The 24,286-nt window shown below is 44.3% G+C and overlaps 1 protein-coding gene across 1 annotated transcript in view; it reads right to left on the bottom strand.

Moving 5' to 3' along the window:
* The window catches only part of LOC308467752 (magnesium transporter NIPA2-like), a 34,699-nt gene extending 18,226 nt beyond the window's left edge, over positions 1–16,473 (bottom strand). Inside the window, exon 1 of the mRNA XM_080989462.1 lies at positions 16,134–16,473. The gene's annotated coding sequence lies outside the window, so the exon portion shown is untranslated. The remainder of the gene's footprint in view (positions 1–16,133) is intronic.
* Positions 16,474–24,286: the final 7,813 nt, after the last annotated feature.

Genomic DNA, 24,286 nt, shown 5'->3' on the forward strand with positions numbered 1-24,286 from the left:
GAGCCAACATGGCGCCGAGGTAAGACGCGCTTACCGGTGCTCTTCGGACTTCTTTTAATCTTCTTTTAATCTTTTATACTTTTATCTCAACTGACTCAGTCAGTTTTTGAAGTATTTTATAATTGCTGCAGCCGCATACTATGGAAACTCTTTGAGAGATTTGGCCCTGCTCCAGACTGCTGCAAGCTGCTCTTTGTTTCTCTCGTATCAGCGGGCTGGCTTTAGCTGCTAAAGGAGTTGAGAACGCCATTATCTTAATTGCGTGTCAAGTGTTATGTTATTTTAAGAATCGTATAATCTCTGGCCTGAGGAAAGCATGGGTCAGAAAAAACGCTTGAGAGACTTTGACGAGCCCCTATCATCCCCTAAACCAAAACTATCAAGGTTGGTGCCACACCGGAATGGAGGAGGGAGTGACCATGCCGAGCAATGCTTTGCTGTGGAAACCCAAAATCGCTTCCAACCTCTAATTGATTTAGAAGCTACTCCGATTCCGATGACTCAAAATGTTTCAAATGTAAAGCCTGTAAAGGAGAATACGAAAGAAAAACTCTCATCGCAGGAAGATGGTTTGGCATCTGTTATGGGGGAGTTCCCCAGTTGTGAGCAGTTACACTTAGTAATTAAGACCCTTCACTGTATTTTTAAAAGGCTGGACGAGGTATCTTCACAATTATCCAATATCCTGCTGAAAATCGGAAAACTTGAATCAACAACACAATCTTCAGTTTGTGAGGTCAAAAACTTATTGCCTCACCCCCATTCAGATAAAATACTGGAGACTAAAACTAAATATGTCTTAAATTCCCAACTGAACAATCAGATGTTAACTTTGCAACCCAAGAAAAGTTGCCTTTCTGTCAGGTCGGAAATAGGAAGATGGTCAACGCTAGAAGGAGCTAAAGACTGCTTAAGCAAACTTTTAAAAATTAAGAAACATCAGATTGACCTATATGCTGTGATGCCCCTTCCCCGGCAGACCAACTTCTTGAAGGTGATACTTGCGTTCCACTCTGAAAAGATACCATCTATTATTGTTAGGAGGAAAACGCTTTTGTCCATGGCCGACATTGTAGCAACGAGGGTTTTTACAGACAGCAAGATCAAACCCCTTCTAAATAGGTGCCCTGGCGGTGAGGACATTAGGACAAGAGACTCTGCCTTACTTCAAAATACTGTCAGGCCCAACCGCGATGACTCTGCAGCGTGCCATCCGCGACCAAACTCGATACCCTCTCAAACTGCTATATATGAGGATGATAATCTGCAGACTGCCCTCGACGAAAGGGAACTTATTGATTCATTCAGAGCCCTCCCTCCGAAAGAACAGTCGGTGATGATGCAAAGATTTGACACGCTTAAATCTCAGCTTTTGCAAGTCCAACATAGAGGGGAAGATACTAACAATGTCTCAAATAATCCCACTTGGGCTCACCGGACAGAAGTGGTTGACCTTCTTCAGCTCAGCCCCACTCTGAATTCAAAAACCATCCGACAAGACTCAAATCTTCAAGTTGCTTCTGCAGCGTGCGCTACATCACGAGACGACCAGGCTCTGCCATCCTCACTGAACCTTCATCTATATTCATCAACCAACATACCTAAGGACGAAATTCTGATTTCCCTGCTTGACTCAAATCCCTCTTTAACTCACTCATCTATGCCAGAGCTAGAATCTTCTCCAGTTTCGTCCAGATATAGAAGTAGTCCACAAGTGATGCCCCTGAGAGAGTCTTCCGCAATTTCCACCCCCGTGATGCCCCCTCAATTACCTCCTTCAAAGGAAACTGCGAATGTTACACCTCGGGACCCGCCGTCAGAAACGATTGAAGACCCGATGGGACGCATCAATAAAATAATCCGAATGTCGGATGATAAATCTGCGAGAGGGTTTACCCCGACGGACTCAATTTCCCCCTACCTGGGTATTTCTCTGTCAAGTTGTACCAAGAATTTCGAAATGAAGAGACTTCCTGTTCAGAGATCTACTTTCAGTGGATCATCCACGGTGTGCCAACAGTCGAACCAAATTGTTAAAAACTTTAATTTGCAGGGCGCCTCACAGTTACCATCTTCCCAAAGTAAAATAACTGACTTTTTTGTTACATCTTCTGTCTTTAACAGAGAGTCTGCCCCCCCTCCGTTTTGACTGTTAAAAGAACAACATAGAAGTCCCCAGCTAGCAGTCCTAAGTTGGAACATTGCTGGCTGGAAAAGGAAAAGATTAGATCCCGAATTTCTGTCCTATATAAACTCTTTCCAGATAATCCTTTTGCAAGAAACATGGGAAGAAGATAAAATAGATATAAATGGCTTTGAACTGATATCACTTCCAGCTATCCCCTCCCAGAAAGGTGGCCGGTCCAGAGGCGGTCTTGCAATCGCCATATCGCTTAAAATGAGAGCTAAACTCTCGCTAGTTCATACCTTTCCTCCTTTTGCTTTTACTGGTCTGATTTCAAGTGAAAAATTCTCACTATTAATCACCAATGTTTATCTTCCTCCAGGTGGTCTGATATCAGACCTTCATTATAGATGGGATTCTCTGGAAGATCATTTATTGGCATGCTATGTTAAGTACCCTAATATTCCATCGATAATGGGTGGTGACTTCAATGCACGTACAGCTGCCAACTGGAATGGGATAATTAAGGCCAAGTGGTGGGTATCTCCCCCCTACCCAAAATCTGATTTAATCTCTTTCACATCAAGAAGATCTAAGGACAACAGAGTGAATGAGGCGGGAGTCCTTCTTTATCAATTGGCCATTCGTATGAATTTGAACATTCTAAATGGCAACTGCCCTCCGGACGTGCCAGGTGAATTCACTCATTTGGGCACAACATCAAATAGTGTCCTAGATTATCTTCTAGTCTCAGAAGACCTATTTTCAAACTTCTTTTATCTCAAAGTAGATAATGTACAATCCAGTGATCACCTACCTCTAGCGGCCAAGCTAACGCTTGACTGGCACCCGGTTAGCGGAACACACCCAATTCATGTAGGTTTAAATGCCACAGCTCAAGTAAGAGGCATTAAATGGTCCATGAAACAGGCCCAAAAATATGCAGAATTCTTCCAGAGGAATAGCTCCGAATCCCTTATTGTTTCATTGGCGGAGCTGTCTGAACCAAATAGGATACTGGAGTGGTTCTTCCACTTCTCTGCAGATTTAACTAGCTTCTTTACGATGCCGGCTCACCTGGCTAACCGAGATCAACCCAGGTTCGGTGCACCTTGGTTTGATGCCAAATGTAAGCAAGCTAGACTCTCTCTCTGTTGTATCTACGACAGATATAAAGCCTCTGGAGCTGAAACTCTCCCCCCAGAGTACTTGCAGGCCAAAATTGCTTACAAACAGGCACAGAAGTCAGCCAAGCACGAGTGGCAGCTAAGACGTTGGCAAGCGCTGATTGCTGCCTCTAAGCTTCGCAGCTCTCGCGGTTTTTGGAATTTAATCAACAAAAGATCGAGGAAATACCCATTGACGATTATCCCAGCCCCGACATGGGAACAATTTCTAAGAAAATATTTCTCCCAGACAGACATCTCTAACATCCAATCTGATACTCTCTCAAGTCACTTGCCCATATGGCCAGATACTGACCCGGAGGAAATAGTAGATTTAATTGCTAAACTGAAAACTGATAAAGCCCCAGGGCCCGATCTGATCCCGGCGGAAGCTATTAAACAACACCCAATATGGTGGGCTAAAATTCTTGCAAAAATCTTTGATGCAATCAATGCCACGGGCCAGATACCTACATCATGGAAGGAGTCCATCATAATTCCTATATATAAAAAAGGACCACCAGAGGACCCAGGAAACTATCGTAATATCAGTTTATTATCAATCATCGGAAAAATCTACACTCGCTTCTTGCTAACCAGACTAACCCAATGGGCCGAAGATTCCAATCTGATAGGCCATGAACAGGTCGGGTTTAGACCAAATTGCGCTTCTATTGACCATGCTATAATTCTATATCATTTGGCGCGGAAGTATTCTTCCCCTACTCATGGTCTTCTATGTGCCGCTTTTATAGACCTGAAGGCGGCTTTTGACAGTATCTCTAGAGAGCTGTTATGGGAAAAACTGGCAAAGTGGGGCATAGAAAAAAGGCTGTTGTGGCTATTGATTAAATTACATGAAGGGACGGCCGCTAGGGTGAGGTTAACACCTGAGGGCGATCTCACAAACTCAGTTCCAATAAACAAGGGGGTACGACAAGGGTGTATCCTTGCCCCCTATCTTTTTAACCTTTATATTAGTGACATGAGGACGCCCCTAGCTGAGGCCCAAACCTCCATTCATGCACCCAGGCTTGCAGACTATCGCTGCCCCTTATTATTGTACGCTGACGATGCGGTGATCCTCTCTTATTCTCGAATCGGTTTGAGGAGGGCCCTTAAGATTTTTGCATCATATTGCCAAACAAATTTACTTACTATTAACCATTCCAAATCTAAAGTCCTAATTTTTTCCAGGAGTCGTAAACTGTATAGATGGGAACTTGAGGGGAAGCCAATTGAACAAGTTTACAAATTTCAATATCTAGGAATTTACTTCCAGTATAATATGGGATGGAAAGCGCATATCACATATTTACAAAACAAGGTGAAAGCCCTTATCTACGCTCTACTACGCTTCTTCTTTACTGAGGGGGCTATGCATGTTCCATCCGCCTTAAAAGTTTATAGTGCAAAAGTGGTTGCAACTATGGCCTATGCGGTCCCTTTATGGGGCGCCTTTGTAAACCTCTTGCCTCTGGTGACATTGCAAAATCTTTTTCTAAGACGCCTTTTGAAACTACCCTCCTGTGTAAGCAACTCTGCCATTCGCTTAGAACTTAAGACCCCCTCCCTTGAGATTCTGATGTGGAGACATGCCTTTAATTATTGGCTGTCCCTTTGGCATAAATTGCCAAACTACCATCTTATTCAGTGCCTTTGGAGAGATGAATTCACCAGCCCATGGGCAACAAAAATCCATTCCAAACTGTTGTCTTATGGAATCTCTCCTTCCGATATACTTAATTTAGATCTAATTACAGCTAAAAAGGTCATCAAACAAAGACTGGAGGAGGTAGATTTACAACAAAATCTTACCACAGGTGGAGGTACATGTTCCCCGATATATCAGGGCATTACATCTATGTCCCAGATACCTCGATATCTGTCTACTTTATCGGCTGCGTCGCATAGATTCGCATTTGTTAGAGCCAGATTTAATGTGTTCCCCTCAAATGTGCTGAGCAATAGATTTTCTAACGGTAAAATCTCTGTTTTGTGCGCATGTGACAACAAATCGATAGAATCCCTTTATCATATCTTGTTTAATTGCCCCTTATACAATGTTCCCCGATCAAGGATCCTGAGTTCAATCATTCTGGAAATTGCTGCTAAACCACCTGAATTACATCTAGCTTATCTACTCCAGGACATTGACTCTTATAGAACTTTACAGGTTGCTAGATTCCTGATCTCAGTTCTGTCATATAAAAGACTTCATGGAATGCTGCATGACTATTAAAAATTCAGTAAACTCTATGCACCATCTTTATCTTCAAGGCCATAACACGGTACATTTAGAGATTATGCGTTGAAATATTTTAGTTGATATTTTAGATTGTAAAATGCTATTGATTTTATCTATTGATTTTTATCTATTGATTTGTTTTACCTTGTGGGCTTATAGCCGAATAAAGTATTATCTATTGACCAAATTTCTAAATCTTTTTTCACTTCAGCCCAACATTTTTCATAGTTATCTTTAAATAAATTCCCATTTTTTGCTGTCATGTTAAACCTGTCGCATTCTGAAACCTCTCTCTCTCCATTGGTGTTAGATTTTTCTCTAAAACCTTAGTTTTTAACTCGTTCAATTTAAATCCTGCAACTTGGCCAAATTCTTGAATCAATTCTAAAACCCTTTTAGTACTAGATTCTGGCTCCTGTAACGTCAATACTAAATCATCTGCAAATGCTCTCAATTTGTACTGTTTAGCTCCGACCTGTATACCTTTAACCAACTGGTCCCTTCTAATCATGTTCAGCAAAACCTCCAGGACCGAAATGAAAAGAAGTGGGGAAATTGGGCAACCTTGTCGTGTCCCTTTTTCTATTTTAACAATCTCTCACCTTCTTTCCTCCTCCTTTTCCAAGTCTAAAAGCATTCACTATTTTGAAACTGTCTTTTACCAATTCTGAATTCCAAAAATCTAAGAATTCCTGTGTAAGAAAATCAACTAAATTGTCTTTCTCCACTTCAGGTACGGCTCTGACCCTTAAGTTCACTTGTTTCTCCTTCAACTCAATCATAGACAGAGTTAACTTATGGTCTTCAAGTTGTTTATGTAACGGTGGTATCTTCTCTTGAACCTCTGCAACAGTAGCTGTAGCAATTTCTTTAGCCTCTTCGGCAATCTGACGTGTTGAGGCCGATTCCTCTAATAGTTTCTGAATAGTCTCTGTATTAGTATTTACTTTCTGTCCCAAATTATTTAAACTTACTGTATTTTGATTAATACTTGTTGTATTTTGATCAATCTTATCTGATGCCTCTGCTACTTGTTTGCTTATTCTATCCAAAGATTCATTAATTTTAGCCAAAACCTGAGCAAAGGCATCGTCACTTGCCATACCTTTAGTTTTAGGTTGTGCCGATGAGGCTGCTATTGGAACCCCAGAGGGGCCAGAAGTCAAGGTTCTCCTTTGCAGTCCACCGTCTGTTCGCAATCATCTGCCCGACCTTGTTGCTTGTAACGACTCTAGCTTCTCTTTTCCATCTGCCATACCCCTCTAGATAAAACTCAAGGTCAGTCACACGGTTAGATTCAAAATTGTTTTGAAGTGGAAAGTTCCAAGAAGGCAGTGTGAGAAATTCCTCAGGCCAGCTGCAATTGTAACTAGTTGTAACAAGTTCCAAATTCCACTAGGGGGACACTGTAACAGTCATAAAGTTCTTAAATAATTTACTTCTTCCTTAAGTCCCCCCAATTCACCAGAAAGATAACAGTCTATCTTAAACAGTTACTTTGAGACCAGGAGGTACCTGTCAGCAATATTGTATCCAATTTGTATTTCAAATGCAGGACTAGCTGTCAAAATATGTTCAAAGACAGTACCTTTTCTCCAACTTTTTACTGTCACTGGGAACCCGTTCCAGGGGGTTTGAGTGGTGGTTTTTATCTCCTCTTTCTCACTTCTTCTTAAAGAAATAACATTCAAAGCTTCCCCCCCTCTTCCCTCAAGTTGAGGGGGGGAAAGTCCTGGTTAGATGGTTGGATTGTAGTCCTTTTATGCGTCTTTTAAAGCTTCCGCTTTCAAGTTCAATGCTTTGTTTTATCTACACAAGCGGGAGGCAGACTTCCCTTTTATACCTCTCCGCTTCGGCCAAATTCTTTCAGATTTTGTACAGTTCCTTAATTACGTAGAAATCCTACTCACGGATCGTTGTTTTCAAAGCCAGATTTTCAAGGAAGAAAGGCAGCGCTCTCCGGCAACAGCTACGTGGCTTCACTCCACAGAAGAAGCAGACGACTCACAGCACAGCGCTACTTCCCCCATTCCGTTCCGGAGCCCGTTGCCGGGTTCCTTCATGGATTGGGGGGGCGCAAACAGTGCCCGCCGAGTCCCAAGTTCACAGGCTTCACCCGCCTGTGATTTCAGGGGTCCCCGCTGCGCCGAAGCGGAATTTGACCCTATTTCCGTGGAGCGGGTTCCCTCCGAGTTAGAGGGAATCCGCCATTAACCGATGGCGCCACCTCCGGAAGTTATAAAGATAGTTTCTTTTCCTACTTTTTAAACGCAGATGAGTACAATGGAAACAATATATTTCTCTTATTGCTAGCTGTCAAAAAACGTCACTCTTTCTGGCAGCCCGTTTCCAGGTTCAGAGCAGTGGTAATTTGGTTTTTCACTCTCTCCTGCAGGCTCACTAGGTCCAAAATTTCCCCCCTCTTCTCCTGCTTCCAAGAGGAGTTTAATAGTTTTAACTGATGGAGATTTAATCCTTTACAAAAATAAACTTTCCAAGGCTTTAACTTGCACCTTCTTTGCTTCAATCTGTTTACAAAAAAGGAAGGCGGACTTCCTGTTTAGAACCTTCCCATTTCGATGCCAAATTAATGAATTTAAGGATCTAATTTTCCGTTCTACTCACGGGTAGTTGTTTAAAATCCAATTGTCCACAGGAAAAAGTCAGCGCTCTCCGGCAACAGCGATGCGGCTTCACTCCGTGAAAGAAGCAGTCAATTCGAAGCACCGCGCCACTCACCCCACTTTGCTCCGGATCCCCAAATCAGGGTTTCCCCACGAGTAGGGGAGGCGCAAAGGGTGCCAGCCGAATCCCAAGTTCACAGGCTTCTCCCGCCTGTGATTTCAGTGGGTCTCCGCCTTCGCCGTGGCGGTCAGACCCTAATTTCCGCGGAGCAAATTCCTCCCGATCGGAGGAACTCTGCCATTGCCTGGAGGCGCCAACCCAGAAGTCTATTTCTTAACTCATTTTAGTGCTTCATTTTGTTATTTTAATTTAATGTTTTATCTCATTGTTTTATTCTCCTAATTCCCCTAAACTGAGACTGCATGAAGCTGGGCTGGGCTGGGCTGAGCACTTTGCTAGGCAGAGCCAAACACAAGGTCAAGCCAAAGTTTGCAAGATACTAGTTATAAATTGAAGAAGAGAAACATCTTGATTATCAGAACTGTTGACGAGCGACCCCAGGTGGCAGCTGCAGAGAGTCTCCAAAATGCTCCCTTCTACTGGATGGCACTGACACCGGACTCGTAAATTCAAGGCCGCCACATTTGGAGATAATTGATTTCTGAAAACTGCCAACAAATAATCATAATTATTATGGTACTTACTAGAAAGAACTGCAAAGATCTGGGAATCATGCCAGATACGTTAATCAGCTTCCCAGAACCCCGAAGGAGACAGAGCAAAATCACACATTATTTTCTCCAAAAGGAGGAGAGTAAGAGGGAGCTGAATGAATTAATTCTAAATGAGGCCATTCCTCCTCCTTCCACTGTTCTGGACTGGTCAACTCATCTTAAAGGGCTCCGACAAGATTCCGAAAATATTAACTACCCAACAAGCCTGGCTCAAGAACTGACCTTAGCTGAGAAATCCTATAAGGCAAATATAACCCAGAGGCCACCTTCTGAGCTTGGAAAAAACCAACTGGTTACTTCCAAATGTACTCAAACAGAGGAGAGAGACGGCTATCTTCAGGACCAGTTCCACTTGATATGCACGGACCCTCCAGCATGAAAAAATTTATAACAGTAACAAATGGGCTACTTCTGACTCTAGTGGAAAATTTTACACCTCAAGAAAGAGGCACAGAGCCAAATGACACTGACCAAATGAGCAACCTACCCGAACCAGCACATATGAATCACCCAATAACCAGCAAGAAGTCACAAAGACATAAACCAGAAGCAAAAAAAAAAAAAGAAAAGCAAAAATATCAAAACACTAAGGAAATCAAAGATAACCCATCGCACTCGCAAAAAACAGTGGCAGAAACTTTACAACCTACTTCCACCATCCTCTACACCAGGCTTAAATAAATCTGCCCCACGGGGCAGTAAAGAGAAAGACAAAGTTGGGATTAAACAAGGCAAAACCCCAGTTAACACCTGAGGAGGAAATCCCGAATCAGAGCCCTGAAACAAACGTAATAACAGAAGTAACATCTCAGAGCCCTGGAAGGAAACCAATTAGAAATACGGGTATTAAAGAGGACATGGCCCACAATATTGATGGTGACATACTACAGGACTGGCAAGTTCCAATCTAGAAAAAAGGTTGGAATCTGATACTAATCCCTCAAAAACTTGTATATGTTAACTACCCAAAACTGAAGGGCTTCCTCTCACGGATAGATCGCATATTGCATTTCCTGAACATCCTGAATGATACGTTACCAGGAGTAGTAAAGCCAAACAATATTGTTTCTATAGAGTACTTACATTATGATGGTTACTCTGTATGAGCAATGATCACCTTTCAAGATCAAAATTTGGCCAAACTTATCCACAGATCAAGACATTTATTCTTAAAGGAAAGGATAGCAATACTAAGATTCTTTGAAAATAGGGTACCATTTGATGCCAAGTGTGATAAGCCAATGGTAGAAGAGGACCAGGAAAAATCCAAAAAGGAGAGCCAACCCCAAAAGGTCTGGTCTGATCATCATAAACAAGAGACCCCAAAATTAAAAAGGAAAAGCATACCCTTACATGATTTGCAATGCCCTGTGAGCGAGCGAAAGGACAATTTCTCTACAGAAGAAAACACTCTAATAAGTCAATTCTGGTCATTTCCGTCCTCAATCCAAGCTGAAATTCTAGAAAGACATTAAGAAACAGACTGGCTGGGAAAGACGCATATAATGATTCCAAGGAGGATGACCTGAAAAAGGGCCAGATTTCCTCCAAAATGATTCCTACACAGGAATATAACTCAGCAGATTGTTATCCACATAACCTCCAGGTAAAGGCAGAGATAAACCCGCCTTTAATTATGAAAGCACAACACATAAGGGAGGGCAGTATATCGCCCCCTAAAAGAAAAACCACCCCCAAGGAGATCTCTCTGGGCTTTTGAACTAAAATGAGATATCTAGATGAGGAGGAAGTAGGTTTCAAGCAGACAGAACATCCTCCGGAGGAGGCCTCGCAAAACAAAGGTCCTATGACTACTAATGTGAGCATCTTACATCCACCGTCCAAAATCATTGAATGCCTGGGCAGCTCCCCGTGTAAGGATACCACCAGAACAAATGACAGTCAGTTGCCACAAAAAATGGCAAACTCCAAAAGTTATCCAGAAGACAACTGACAAAGAAGAAGAAGAAGAGTTTGGATTTGATATCCCACTTTATCACTACCCTAAGGAGTCTCAAAGCGGCTAACAATCTCCTTTCCCTTCCTCCCCCACAACAAACACTCTGTGAGGTGAGTGGGGCTGAGAGACTTCAAAGAAGCGTGACTAGCCCAAGGTCACCCAGCAGCTGCATGTGGAGGAGCGGGGACGCGAACCCGGTTCACCAGATTGCAAGACTACCGCTCTTAACCACTACACCACACTGGCTCTCTTCTTCTCTCTAGACTTCAGCAAAGCCAAAGCCGACTTTAGCCTTCTAACATGGAATATCGCAGGCTGGCCTAAAAAGGCATCTGACCCGTCCTTTGTTAAATTCATTCAAGGTTATGACATTGTATTTTTACAGGAGACATGGAGTACAAGCGAAATAGATGTCAACAATTTTTCCTCGTTCTGCCTCTCAGGATCACCAAGCAAGGGGGCCGAGTAAAAGGTGGTCTGTTTTCTGATAAAAAACATCTGGTCCAGGCTGGAATCGTACACTGACAAAATGATGAATCAGTTGTTGGGAAACTGTGTACGTGCAGCTACTCACACAGAGTCAATTAAGGTTTGGCAGACAGCCAAAAGGTCATGTGAAGGAGGAAGTCTGCTTGGTGATAACAGAGACATGGAGACAGCTCCATGATTGGTCAAGCTCTCTCAAAGGAGTGATAATTAATGGCCTACTAACTGGAATGTGTTAGTTCAGAGGTTCAGAGTTCTGTGTGTCATTGTAGGAGTTGTGAGTCGTGTATGAGAGAGCAAGCTAAAGATCCGTGTTCTGTTCCTGTAAATAGTCCACTGTATATAATAAACACCTAACTACAAGTTCCTGATTCCTGCTTCGTCTATCCTGTCTGCAGCCAAGTCACCAATTGCTTCAGTGGATTCTGCGTTTGCTCTGCTAGGTCTGGTTAAGGTCCTGCAACTAGTCAGAAAGTTGCAAAACACCAATAGGTTTTGCCAATATCAGTTCCCTGTAGCCTCAGTGATAGTGGCAGGCAACTTAAATGCTAGAATTGGCCAGTCTGACAATGATTTATATGCTCACTTCCACGAATCGCCACCCATCTTAGAGGAAGCCCATTCTATACCAATCAGGCACTCAAAACATAAGGGTTGCAACTATGCAGGCCTGTGCCTATTGCGCTTGTCTAACAAGCTGGACCTGGTCATATTGAATGGTCGCGCCAAAGGGGAGAAGATTGGGGAATTCACGTTCATATCAAATGTAGGAGCCTCTATAATTGACTATATTATGGTGTCATATAACCTTCTGAATAGAGCTCTTGAGTGCAAAGTGGAGGAGCTGGTCGATAGCGACCACTTACCTCTCTGTCTCCTACTCGATGCAAGAAAGGATCTATTTTGTACCGACAAACTTGAATTCCCCAGGTCCACTGACATGGAGTTGAGGTTCTAACGCATTAGAAAGTCTGATGAACTGGATGAGGAAGTATCTGGGAGGTTACGCTCAGATATATTCCTCATTAGGAGAGACAACCTCTTAAACTCCTCATGCCCTGAAACTAGAAAAAACTTGTTTCAGGATTTGATTTCACTTCTTCAACCCTATTTGACCCCCCAAAAGGCAATGCGATGGCCATTACACTCCAACAAATCTAAACCCTGGTTTGATCAGGAATGCCTCGCTATGAAGCGCTCTTTGTTGGGAAAATACAGGAACTATAGGTCTGCCAATCTACCCTCACTCCCTGCAGAGTGGTTTGAAGCTAAACGAAATTATAAAGCTTTGATTAAAGAGAAAAAGCTTCAGGCCCAAAGGGGAGAGTGGCAATGTTTAATAGAGGCCCCTCAAAGGAGAGAATCAGTCACCTTTTGGGAAATAGTTGCAAAAGGATGGCAAGATTCCCCTTCCGAAGTGGAATATACCATCTCTGTTGGGGTTTGGGAGTCATACTTCCAATCCTTATACACAACTAACCAACATCTACAGGCTCTGTCCCTAACTCTGAGTGATACTGGTGCTGAGTGGCCCCTGGTGTCAACTGAAGAAGCTCGCAGGCTCATTCAATCTCTTAAACCTGGCAAAGCTCTTGGTGCAGACAATATTTCACCTGAGCTTCTTAAGGCCAATGTTGATTGGTGGGCCCCACTGCTTGCTGCCTTGTTCACCAGCATAGATCAATCGGCTACCATCCCAGAGGATTGGGGACTAGCAATCATCATCCCATTACACAAGAAAGGGAGCAGATCGGACCCTGCTAATTACAGGCCAATTAGTCTCCTAAGCATTATCAGTAAACTATATGCTGCCCACTTATGTAATAAACTTGAGGATTGGATGGAGCGAGAACATGTCCTTACAGAAGCACAAGCTGGTTTCAGGGCAAACCGGTCAACTTTAGTCCAAGGCCTAGTACTTCAACATCTTGCGGAAAAATATACCTCAAGAAAAGGAGGATCTCTCTACACAGCTTTCATAGACTTTAAATCTGCCTTCGATTTAATATCACGAGATAGGCTTTGGGAAACACTAAGCGCCTCAAACATAGACAGACGTCTACTGTGTCTCATCCGCAGTTTATACGAAAACACTCGGGTACAGGTTAGGTGTGACAGACAGGGCCATTTATCTAAGGAAATCCAAATCTACCATGGTGTTAAACAAGGCTGCATCCTTGCGCCTACTTTATTCAGCTTCTATATTAACTCCTTAGTAGGAAACATGGAGAAAGAAATTGGCTGGTACACCCCTCCCGGTTCTCTTATATGAGGATGACACAGTTCTAATTTCCTTCTCCTGTATAGGCCTAAGAAAACTTCTAAGATTTTTTCACTGTTTATTGTAATGCCGAACAATTAACAATTAACTATAGCAAATCCAAAGTTATGGTGTTCTCTAAAAAAAGAATGAGACACAAATGGAGAATTGACAATCGACCTATTGAACAGGTAAAGGTAAAGGGACCCCTGAACATTAGGTCCAGTCATGACCGACTCTGGGGTTGTGGCGCTCATATCGCTTTATTGGCCGAGGGAGCTGGCATACAGCTTCCAGGTCATGTGGCCAACATGACAAACCTGCCTCTGGCGAACCAAAGCAGCGCACGGAAATGCCGTTTACCTTCCCACCGGAGCGGTACCTATTTATCTACTTGCACTTTGACATGCTACTTGCACTTTGACATGCTTTCGAACTGCTAGGTTGGCAGGAGCAGGGACCGAGCAACAGGAGCTCACAGGGATTCGAACCGCCGACTTTCTGATCTGATTGAACAGGTTTCATCTTTTAAATACCTGGGTATAACCTTCCAGGAAAAGGGTTTGTGGCATTATCAGGTTAAAAATACTATTGCTGTCAGGGAACTGGGGGCTGAGAAGGGGGGAAAGCTGGGGAAATACAGAGAGAAGCCTCCAATCGTAAGCAGCTGCACCTTGTCAGAGGGGGAGGATGACGAAGGGTTGTCAGGAAGCAATGAATCAGGGAGGGGGGAGCAACTTCTGGGGTTTAGCTCTTCATGTAAAAGAGGAAGGAAGAGGGGAGGGCTCCGGAAATGGTTATGCTGGAGAAAACGAAAGGAGGGGTCAGTCTCGGCAACTGAGACCGAATGAGCCAGACATGCTTTTGAGAGCTCTGTAGTGTAAATAGTAAAATAGACCTAATAAATCCTGGAAAGCTGGCTGGAGTCCCGGGCTCTTATCTCTTCTAGCACCCACCAATCATCCCTGACAATTGCAAATGCCCAAAGATCTACCAAAGCTATTATAAGGTTTTTCTATGGAAAAGGGGGCCAATATATTCCGGCAGCCTCCCAGGTCTTTGCTGCAAAAATATTAACACAACTGACATATGGCTCTCAGATCTGCAGCTTCTTAAACCTTGCTTCCTTAGAATCATTCCAAACTGAGTTCTATTGCTGCCTGCTAGGGATCCCTTCTTGTGTGTCTAACATAGCTGTCCACCTGGAGGTTGGGCAAATCCCTGTTAGCGCTCAGATATGGATTCTGAAGATCCATTATTGGTTAAAACTTATCTTTTTCCCTGTTGGGTTGGCACCCTTAACCCTACTGGATTCCTACCAATCTAAATGGAAAGCTACACTGCATGAAAAGCTAAGAGGCTTGGGGTTTTCCCCACAGGCTCTGATAGCTGTAGGTTATGCGAAAGCTAGAGCAATAATCCACCAACGAATTTGGGATGTGGAACTGAAATGCCACGTGAGTGAGATGAATAAACACCCAGCAATAAAAGATAATGGGAGAGGATTTACCCTGGCAAATTATTTGTCAAAATTACAAATACCTAAATACAGATGGTCATTTACCCTCGCTAGATTCAACGTGCTGCCATCTGCCTTATTGCAGGGCAGATTTGAGGGTAAACCATACGCTGAACGAGTCTGTGCCTGCGGCTTGATGGAGGTAGAAACTGTCTCTCATGCCTTGTTACGCTGCCATTTCTATGGGGATATATGCTCCGTATTTATTACCCCTGCTATGCAAAAATCTCCAAATGAATCCGAACGTCAGTGTCTAAAATCCCTGGTAGAGGACAAGGATCCTGAGATCACGTTAAGAGTAGCCAAATTCTGTGCGATTGCCATAAAACTTAGGGAACAAGCTGTGTTATCATCATTATTAAGGTTTTAAATGATAATTTCAGGTTGTATGTTAGTGACTAAGTTTTAATTTATATATTTTTAAACTGTTGCCATATCTGTATTGTCCCTGTTATAGGTAAAGGTACCCCTGCCCGTACGGGCCAGTCGTGTCCGACTCTAGGGTTGTGCGCCCATCTCACTTAAGAGGCCGGGGGACAGCGCTGTCCGGAGACACTTCCGGGTCACGTGGCAAGCGTGATGAAGCTGCTCTGGCGAGCCAGCACCAGCGCAGCACACGGAAACGCCGTTTACCTTCCCGCTATAAAGCGGTACCTATTTATCTACTTGCACTTAGGGGTGCTTTCGAACTGCTAGGTGGGCAGGAGCAGGGACCGAAAGACGGGAGCTCACCCCGCCGCGGGGATTCGAACCGCCGACCATACGATCGGCAAGCCCTAGGCACTGAGGTTTTACCCACAGCGCCACCCGCGTCCCTGTTATACCTAATTGCAAATTCAAATGTATCCCTATCGTGTTTTATGACTTCCTTGATATTGTATGTGGACTGGAACTGGTCTGTGACCAAAATAATAAAATCCATTCATTCATGGACAGCCTGGTTTCTGGGATTTTTCCCATCCACAACAGATGGCATGGTAACTCTGTGAGCTCCTATTCAATATTATTACCTGCTCTGAGAGCACCTCTGCTACTGAGCTTGAGAAGTCCCTTCTTCTTTAGGATAAAACTTCCTCCAATGAACAGGCTAGAGCTGAGAGCCAAGCCCAGTCCGCTGTAGAAGTCATAACGCCCCATCGAGTCCTCCATTTCAATCACCTCAAGTTTTGAGAGAGAAAGATCAGAGTGTAAATGTCTGTTCCAGAAGAACAGCCATGTTGAGTCTGCAATAGCAGGAAGCCAAAAATACAGTGATGCAACACTGGCAGGTTACGTCCTATGAAAGGTTCACTAAATAAGCATTCTGTCATACAAGCAACTCATGTTCTACCTACATGCTTCCAATGGACACAGTGTCCTTTAAGTAGAAGTGATTTTTCTGTGAAGTGGCCCGATGTTCACTAATAGGGTAAACATAACTAGCTTCCCTTTGCTTCTTTTGACAGAAGGAAAAAAATGATTTTTTTCTCCTTCAGGCCTCAAATACTCTACGGGTACACTGGTATAATCATAACCTTATGGGGACTATTTACCTCTCTTGTACTACAGGTGTTGTGGGAACTACTTGTTAATGATCTTCCATAAGTCTTTTGAATGGCAAGTGAATACCTGAAAAAGGACCTATATTTATCCCCCTCTCCCTTCGAGGTGATGTTGTAATATTTAGGTGTCTGTGAGGCCAAGACTCAGCTGACTTTGGGGCATTTGTAAGCTAGCAGAATTTTGGGTGTTGGCTGTGTCTCTCTGGAAATCTGGAGTTGCGTCAAATGCATATTAAAAAATTCGGGGTGCACAATTAAAAGTTGATTTGACACCCACTTAAAACAAAAAACCCCAAGCCTGGGACTTTTGGGATATAAATGCACTGGAAATCTGGGGGCGGCGGCAGCAGAAAAAACTGGACATTAAATAACATCTCCACAAACCAATCAGGATGAATGTTCAATAAACAGGTTGCCTGGAGCAGCAAACTTTATGGCGAGTGTTCAGCCCCTAAACTCAACCTGCGTATTTGCAATTAAACACAAAAAATACAAAATGCCAGTAAGTCTCCATATACCCATATACTCTTAGCTGTTTTGTAGGCTGCCTTGAAAGCTCCGGAGTAGACAGGCGGCAAATTTTACTTTAGATACACGAGCCAGCACCTGCCAACCACAAACCAGCAAGCTAACATAAAACATGGGTCTGGGTTAAAGGCGGATCTACACGGATCCTCATGGATCCTCCCCTTTTTAAAAAATAACTCCAACAAATCCAGTGTCAAAACACACCTGCAAGGCACGCCTACAGACTAGACAATAAAAAACGTGGATCCAACACTTTGCTGTGCTGCAGCACCACAAAAACATGGATCCGAGGCATGGATCCTCATGAATTCATGATTTTTATATTGAAACAAAATGAAAACACCATGATGCTCTAGACTACATCTTAGTCTGTAGGCAGAACCAAACAAATCACGCATCCACTGTTTCGTGGTGCCGCATTGGTGCAAAAACATGGTTAAAAAATATGGATCCTAATGGATCCTCATGGTTTTTGCACTAGATCAGCCCAAAGTCACCATCAGATCAAATATCATGGCCATGGTCACAGGATGCACCACAAAAATCACGGATCCACGGCTTCCTGGTGACACCCTGGCCCAAAAACGTGGTTTTGAAGCACAGATTCTCACACGTTTCACATTTGGCCAAGCCAAACTCACTGTCAAATCACACATCATAGCCAGGGGCACAGCCTGCACCACAAAAAACTCAGATCCACGGCTTCCTGGCCACTCCATGGCCCAAAAAGGTGGTTTTGAAGCACAGATCCTCACACGTTTCACATTTGGCCAAGCCAAACTCACTGTCAAATCACACATCATAGCCAGGGGCACAGCCTGCATCAGAAAAATCACAGATCCATGGCTTCCTGGCCACTCCATGGCCCAAAAACGTGGTTTTGAAGCACGGATCCTCATGGATCCTCACACTTTTCACATTTGACCAACCCAAACTCACCATCAAATCACACACAAAAATCATGAGGATTTTTGCACTACAAAAATCACAAAAATGCCCTTACCTGCACTGTTAATGTCACCACTGGAACATTATTATTAGATCCGATAGGAGAATGTATGACTATATATTGTACCAAGATATGGTTCATCTTCAAGAACAGATCAAATACATGCTGAAGTATGAAAGAGGAGAAAAAATAAGAAACTGCTTACATACTGTCAACTAATATCCAGATTCAAAAAAGACTGTATGGCAAACAGTTAAATCAGTGAAAAGACAGAATTTGAGTCCATCATAACAGAGTTTTACCTTTTGGGTAAAATTTACAAACTATTACTCAAATATGACACCGAGCCCGAACAAGCAAAACCTTATATGACAAAATGGATGCAAAAATTTTAAGAGCAGTTTACAGTGGAACAATGAGAGCAATTATGAATAAAGGAATAAAATTTACTGCAAGTTAAGCCCTAAAACAAAATTGGTACAGTGGAACCTCGGGTTGCAGACATAACCCGTGATGGAGGCACGTCCGCAACCCACAGCGTTCGCATGTTGAAGCGCTGTGTCTGCGCAGGCGCTGGCGCAATTTGGCGCTTCTGCACATGCGTGAGCGGCGAAACCCGGAAGTAACCCGTTCCGGTACTTGCAGGTTTCCTGTGGTCCACACCCCAAAAACACGTAACCTGAAGTGGCCGTAACATGATGTATGACTGTACAAAAATGTTCTTTCAATGGTATATAACTTTGAAAGATATACAGAAGATGAATAATGAAATGAATGGACATTGCTGGAAATGTCATAGACCTCAAGGAACCTTCTTCCATTTATGGTGGACCTGTGAAAAGACCAAAAAGTTTTGGAGGAAAATTCATTTTGAAATGCAAAAAATGTAAAAAAAACACCCTACATTTGCATTGGATCCCAAAACTATGCCATTGGGAACGACTCCTTCAGCTACTGTATTGTGAAATCATCAGTGGAACGATTTAGTTATATGACCACAGCAGTCAGAGTGGTGTTGGCTAACATATGGAAATCTGACATATGTCCTGAAATAGATGCATGGAAAGAGAAACTATCAGAATATGCAGTAATGGCAAAACTCGCCAAATTAGTAAATAAATGACTCATCTTTATAATTTGTATACAACTTAACAGAACTGTAACAAAATGAACATCTGTATGGATTTGTATAATAGACCTTAGTTACAAAAATATTTCCTGTTTAAAAATAGAAGCTTTGTGTGTATATGATAAAGAAAGAAATATATAGTAGAAGAAATCTTGTCTGTCTGATCTAGAAAGGAAATCATATTTTTAAATAATTTTTGTTTCAGATGTTTATAATCATATATGGTATTTCTCCAATAGCAAACTACCTAGAATTGGAAATAATATTTAGTACACTAATCTTTGTTTAACTCTTGATAAATGTCAGCTTGCTGAGTTATTTTGTACCATTGTGATTCAATGTTATATTTGTGCTCAACAAGGGAAACCCACATGACCTGAAGTTGTTGCTGTGCAATGCTAGGTCAATGACTCATAAGACCACTGCCATCCATGACTTGATCGTGGATGGAGGATTTGACCTGGCATGTGTAACAGAGACTTGGTTGGATGAAGCAGATGGGCCTGTCCTAGCTGCTGCTTGTCCACCAGGTTTCTCTTACATATAGCAACCCAGGTCATGTGGGCGGGGGGAGGGGTTTGCAGTGATTTTTAGGAAGTCACTAGCTTGCATCAGGCGTCCTACTGGGAAGACCCAGTTCTCTGAATGCATGTTCTGGAAGTTGGGCAGCAGGGGCAGTACAGGATTCCTTTTGGTGTACTGACCTCCCCGCTGCACCAAGGATTCCTTGCCCGAGCTGCTTCAGGTCGTGGCGGATGTTCTCCTGGAGACACCTAGTTTGGTTGTCCATGGGGATTTTAACCTCCATGCCAACACGACCTTACAAGGGGCTGCTCGGGACTTCATGGAAAGCATGGCCTCCATGGAGCTGTCCCTGAATAAGTTTGGCCCAACTCATAGTCATGGACATGCCTTAGACCTGGTTTTCACCTCTAGTGACGTGGGTGATCTGACACTAAGTAAAAGTGAAACAAAAGAAGTGCCATGGTCAGATCACTTCCTGGTGCAAGTGGACTTCTCCGCAACCCTTCCCCTCTGCAGAGAGGTGGGACTGATTTGGATGCTCTGCCCCCGCCACTTAATGGATCCAAATGGGTTCCAGCTGATTCCCTGGTGGCCCACTGGAATGTGGAGTTAACCATGGCTATCGACTGTCTGGCTCCGATGCGCCTTCTCCGATTGCATGGAGCCTGGACAGCCCCGTGGTTTTCTCTGGAGCTGAGGGCGAGGAAACAGTCGCTGAGACGGCTAGAGCACCGGTGGCAGAAAACTCATGGGTTAGAGCTGAACGTCGAGCCTACCAAGTGGTGACAGCGTCAGCGAAGAAGACTTTCTTCACCGCCTCTATTGCATCTGCAGAAAATAGTAGCAGGAGACTCTTGTAAAGACCCCAAAATCTCCTGCAATGATTTTGCAAAGTTTTTTTGCAGATAAAGTCGCTTAGATTCGGAAGGAGGTAGACACCACCATAGAAGCAGGGCTGTGGCGGGAGAGTGCTAGAGCCCTGTCTGGTCAAGTTGCATGGGATCAATTTTAATCCGTTACCCGAGGATGTGGACAGGCTGCTTGCACGTGTGAAACCAACCAACTGGGCCATGGTTTTGAAGCACGGAGCCTCATGGATCCTCACACTTTTTGCATTGGGCCAACCCAAATTCACTGTCAAATCACACATCATAGCCAGGGACACAGCCTGCAGCAAATAAAACCTCGGATCCACGGCTTCCTGGCCACTCCATAGCCCAAAACTGTGGTTCCGAAGCACGGATCCTCATGGATGCTCAGTGTTTTTGCACTGGGGAACCCCAAATTCACCGTTTATTCAAACCACAGATCTGACCACAAACATCATGGATCTACTGCCTCATGGCCCTGGCCAGATGCTACCCTGGATATGTTGGCCAATTTTTAGGTGGGTGTGATGGGTTGGAGGAAACAGAGTCGGCTGAATCTCTATCCATTAAAGAGGGGGGTCCAATGGCTGGGCTGGAATGATTTCGGTTCGGTTTGCCAGCTCCCAGCTCTTCATGGGGCGCAATAGTCACCTGTAGCCGCCATCAGGAGTCCCAGTGTGATCCTGGACACTTCTGTCTCTATGGAGGCATTGGTCACAAATATAGCCAAACTGGCATTTTTTAATCTATGCCAGGTTAGGCGATTGGTACCGTACCTGTCACTTTCCAACCTAGCCATGGTGATCCATGCAGCAGTCACCTGCAGACTAGACTACTTTAACTTGCTCTACACCTGAGCTGGGGAAGGCAGGGTATAAATGCCACAAATAGATAGACAGATAGATAGATAGATAGACAGACAGACAGACAGACAGACAGACAGACAGGGCTACCCTTGAAACTGCTCCAGAAACTCCAAATGGTCTAAAATGCAGATTCATTGTAATTATCTGCATTGGGGCAGGCATGTTTTGGGACTGCAGCTCCCGTCATCCCTGACCACTGGTCCTGTTGGCTAGGGATGGTGGGAGTTGTGGTCCCGGGGCATCTGGAGGGCCGAGTTTGCCTAGGCCTGTATTGGGGCATCTGGTCAGCAGCTTCAAGAACAGGATGCTGGACCAGGTGGGCCATTGGCCTGATGATTATTATTTAAATTTCTATATTTTAATGTATTTTTAATCTTTTGTTGGAAGCCGCCCAGAGTGGCTGGGAAAACCCAGCCAGATGGGTGGGGTATAAATAATACCGTATTTTTTGCGCTATTGGACGCACCGGACCACAGGACGCACCTAGTTTTTAGAGGGGGAAATCAAGGGGGAAAATATTATTCCCCCCCCCCAGCCCCAAAGAGCAAGGGACAGGCTGCGTGCAGCCTGTCCGCTTCTCCCAGAGCTTCTCGGGGCTGCGGGGGAAGCCTGGGTTCCCCCCCCCCCAGCCCCAAAGAGCAAAGAAGCCAAGACAGCGAGCGGGATCCATAGCCGCGCAACCCCTCCAGCGCAGCTAAAGAAGAAGACAAGGCAGCGAGCGCGATCCATCCCGCTCACTGCCTTGGCTTCCTCTTTAGCCTTGAGCAGCATCTTTAGCCTTGCGCAACAGGATGGATCGTGCCCGCTGTCCACCGGGGCTGGACTAGATGACTCCTGGGGTTCCCTTCCAACCCTGCAATTCTATGACCTTGGAAGGTGTTGGGGGTCTCCACCACTGGAGGCTTTTAAGCAGCAGTTGGGGGACCATATGCCTGGCGTTCTTTAGCTGTAATTCCTACATTGTGAGGGGGCTGGGCTGGATGACCCTCGGGTGGCCCTCCCAACTCTATACAGTCCTACACGTCTGCGGCAGGAGATCCACAGCCACTTCACACAATGCCCACTCCCAATTTTCATTGGAGAGACATGTGGCTTCAGTGTCTAGATAGGTACCCCCCTACCTGCCAGTGTGGTGTAGTGGTTAAGAGTGGTAGTCTCGTAATCTGGGAAACCGGGTTCGCGTCTCCGCTCCTCCACGTGCAGCTGCTGGGTGACCTTGGGCCAGTCACACTTCTTTGAAGTCTCTCAGCCCCGCTCACCTCACAGAGTGTTTGTTGTGAGGGAGGAAGGGAAAGGAGAATGTTAGCCGCTTTGAGACTCCTTAAAGGGAGTGAAAGGCGGGATATCAAATCCAAACTCTTCTTCTTCTTCTTCTCCCCCCACCCCACTTAAGCCAAGGGAATTCCTGCCCAGAGAAGCTCCCAGGTGAGGCAAGGGTTAAGATCTACCTCTGGTAAATGGCTTTCCCTTTTCTCTTCTTCTTCTGTGCTATTTCCTTCTTTTGTGTTTTGTTTAATCTGTTTTTATTGTATACTAAAATAAAAGCTGCAAAGTTTCCTTTTTTATAATATCCCCCCCTCCAAACTAAAACGTTAATCTAGATAAAAACACTGATCCAGAGGAAAAGAAGGGGGTGGAGAAAGGACGAAAAAAGAAAAAGAGGTAGAGATTGAGAGATTTTTTAAAAGTTGGCTTCTTTAGCCTTGTGCAGCCTCCCGCGGCTGGAGAGGCACGCAAGGCTAAGGAGGAAGCCCGGGCAGCGAGGGGATGGATCGCGCTCGCTGCCCTGGCTTCCTCTTTAGCCTTGCTAAGCCTCCCGCGGCTGAAGAGGCGCGCAAGGCTAAAGAGGAAGCCCGGGCAGCAAGCGGGATGGATCGCGCTTGCTGCCCGGGCTTCCTCTTTAGCCTTGCACAGCCTCCCCGTGGCTGGAGAGATTGTGCAAAGCTTTTCTAGAGGAGGGAGAAGGGACTGACTGACCATGTCAGTCGCTTCTCCCTCCTGGGGAAAAGCCCACAAGAGCCGCACGAAGCTTGTGTGTGGCTCTTGGGGGCTTTTCCTGCCTGCCTCCCCCCCTGCATTCACTCCATAGGATGCACAGACTTTTCCCCTTAGTTTTTAAGACGGAAAAACTGCGTCCTATGGTGCGAAAAATACGGTAAATAATTATTATTATTATTATTATTATTATTATTATTATTATTATTCCTGGGACTTTGTGGAGATCCCACATTCAGCTGGTTGTTCATCAGCTGGACTGGCTCCAGATGGAGTATCGAATCAGGTTCAAGGTTTTGGTGCTAACCTTTAAAGCCCTAAACTGCCTGTGACCTTTCTTATCTGTGGGAATTACCGTATCTTTCAATACACCCCCCAAAGAGCGTGATGCTCATCTTACAGCAACCTACTGGTGTTCCCTGGCCCAAAACATATCCAGCTGTCCTCAACCAGAGCCAGAGCCTTTTGGGTGGAACGCTTTGTCGAATGAGACTAGGGCTCAGTGCAATCTAAGTCAGTTCTCTCACTCGCTGGATCATCACCTTGTCATGGTGAGTGAGCTTGCACATTCCTATGAACCTTGTGAGTGAAGCCGTTGGGAATCTCGTACTCTCAGCAGGGTCACCCAAGGCAGTAAGGTCAAAGGGAATGAAATATACTTGGAGTCCTGTAGTGATTTCATGCTCTTTATTGCAGCTTGTAAAACAGTGATTGAATTGCCCCCCAAACCTCAGGCTTTTATATACATTATTTACACAATG

The sequence above is a fragment of the Podarcis pityusensis genome (assembly GCF_964106645.2).
Source record: "Podarcis pityusensis genome assembly, chromosome: W".
Classification (NCBI taxonomy): Eukaryota; Metazoa; Chordata; class Lepidosauria; order Squamata; family Lacertidae; genus Podarcis; species Podarcis pityusensis.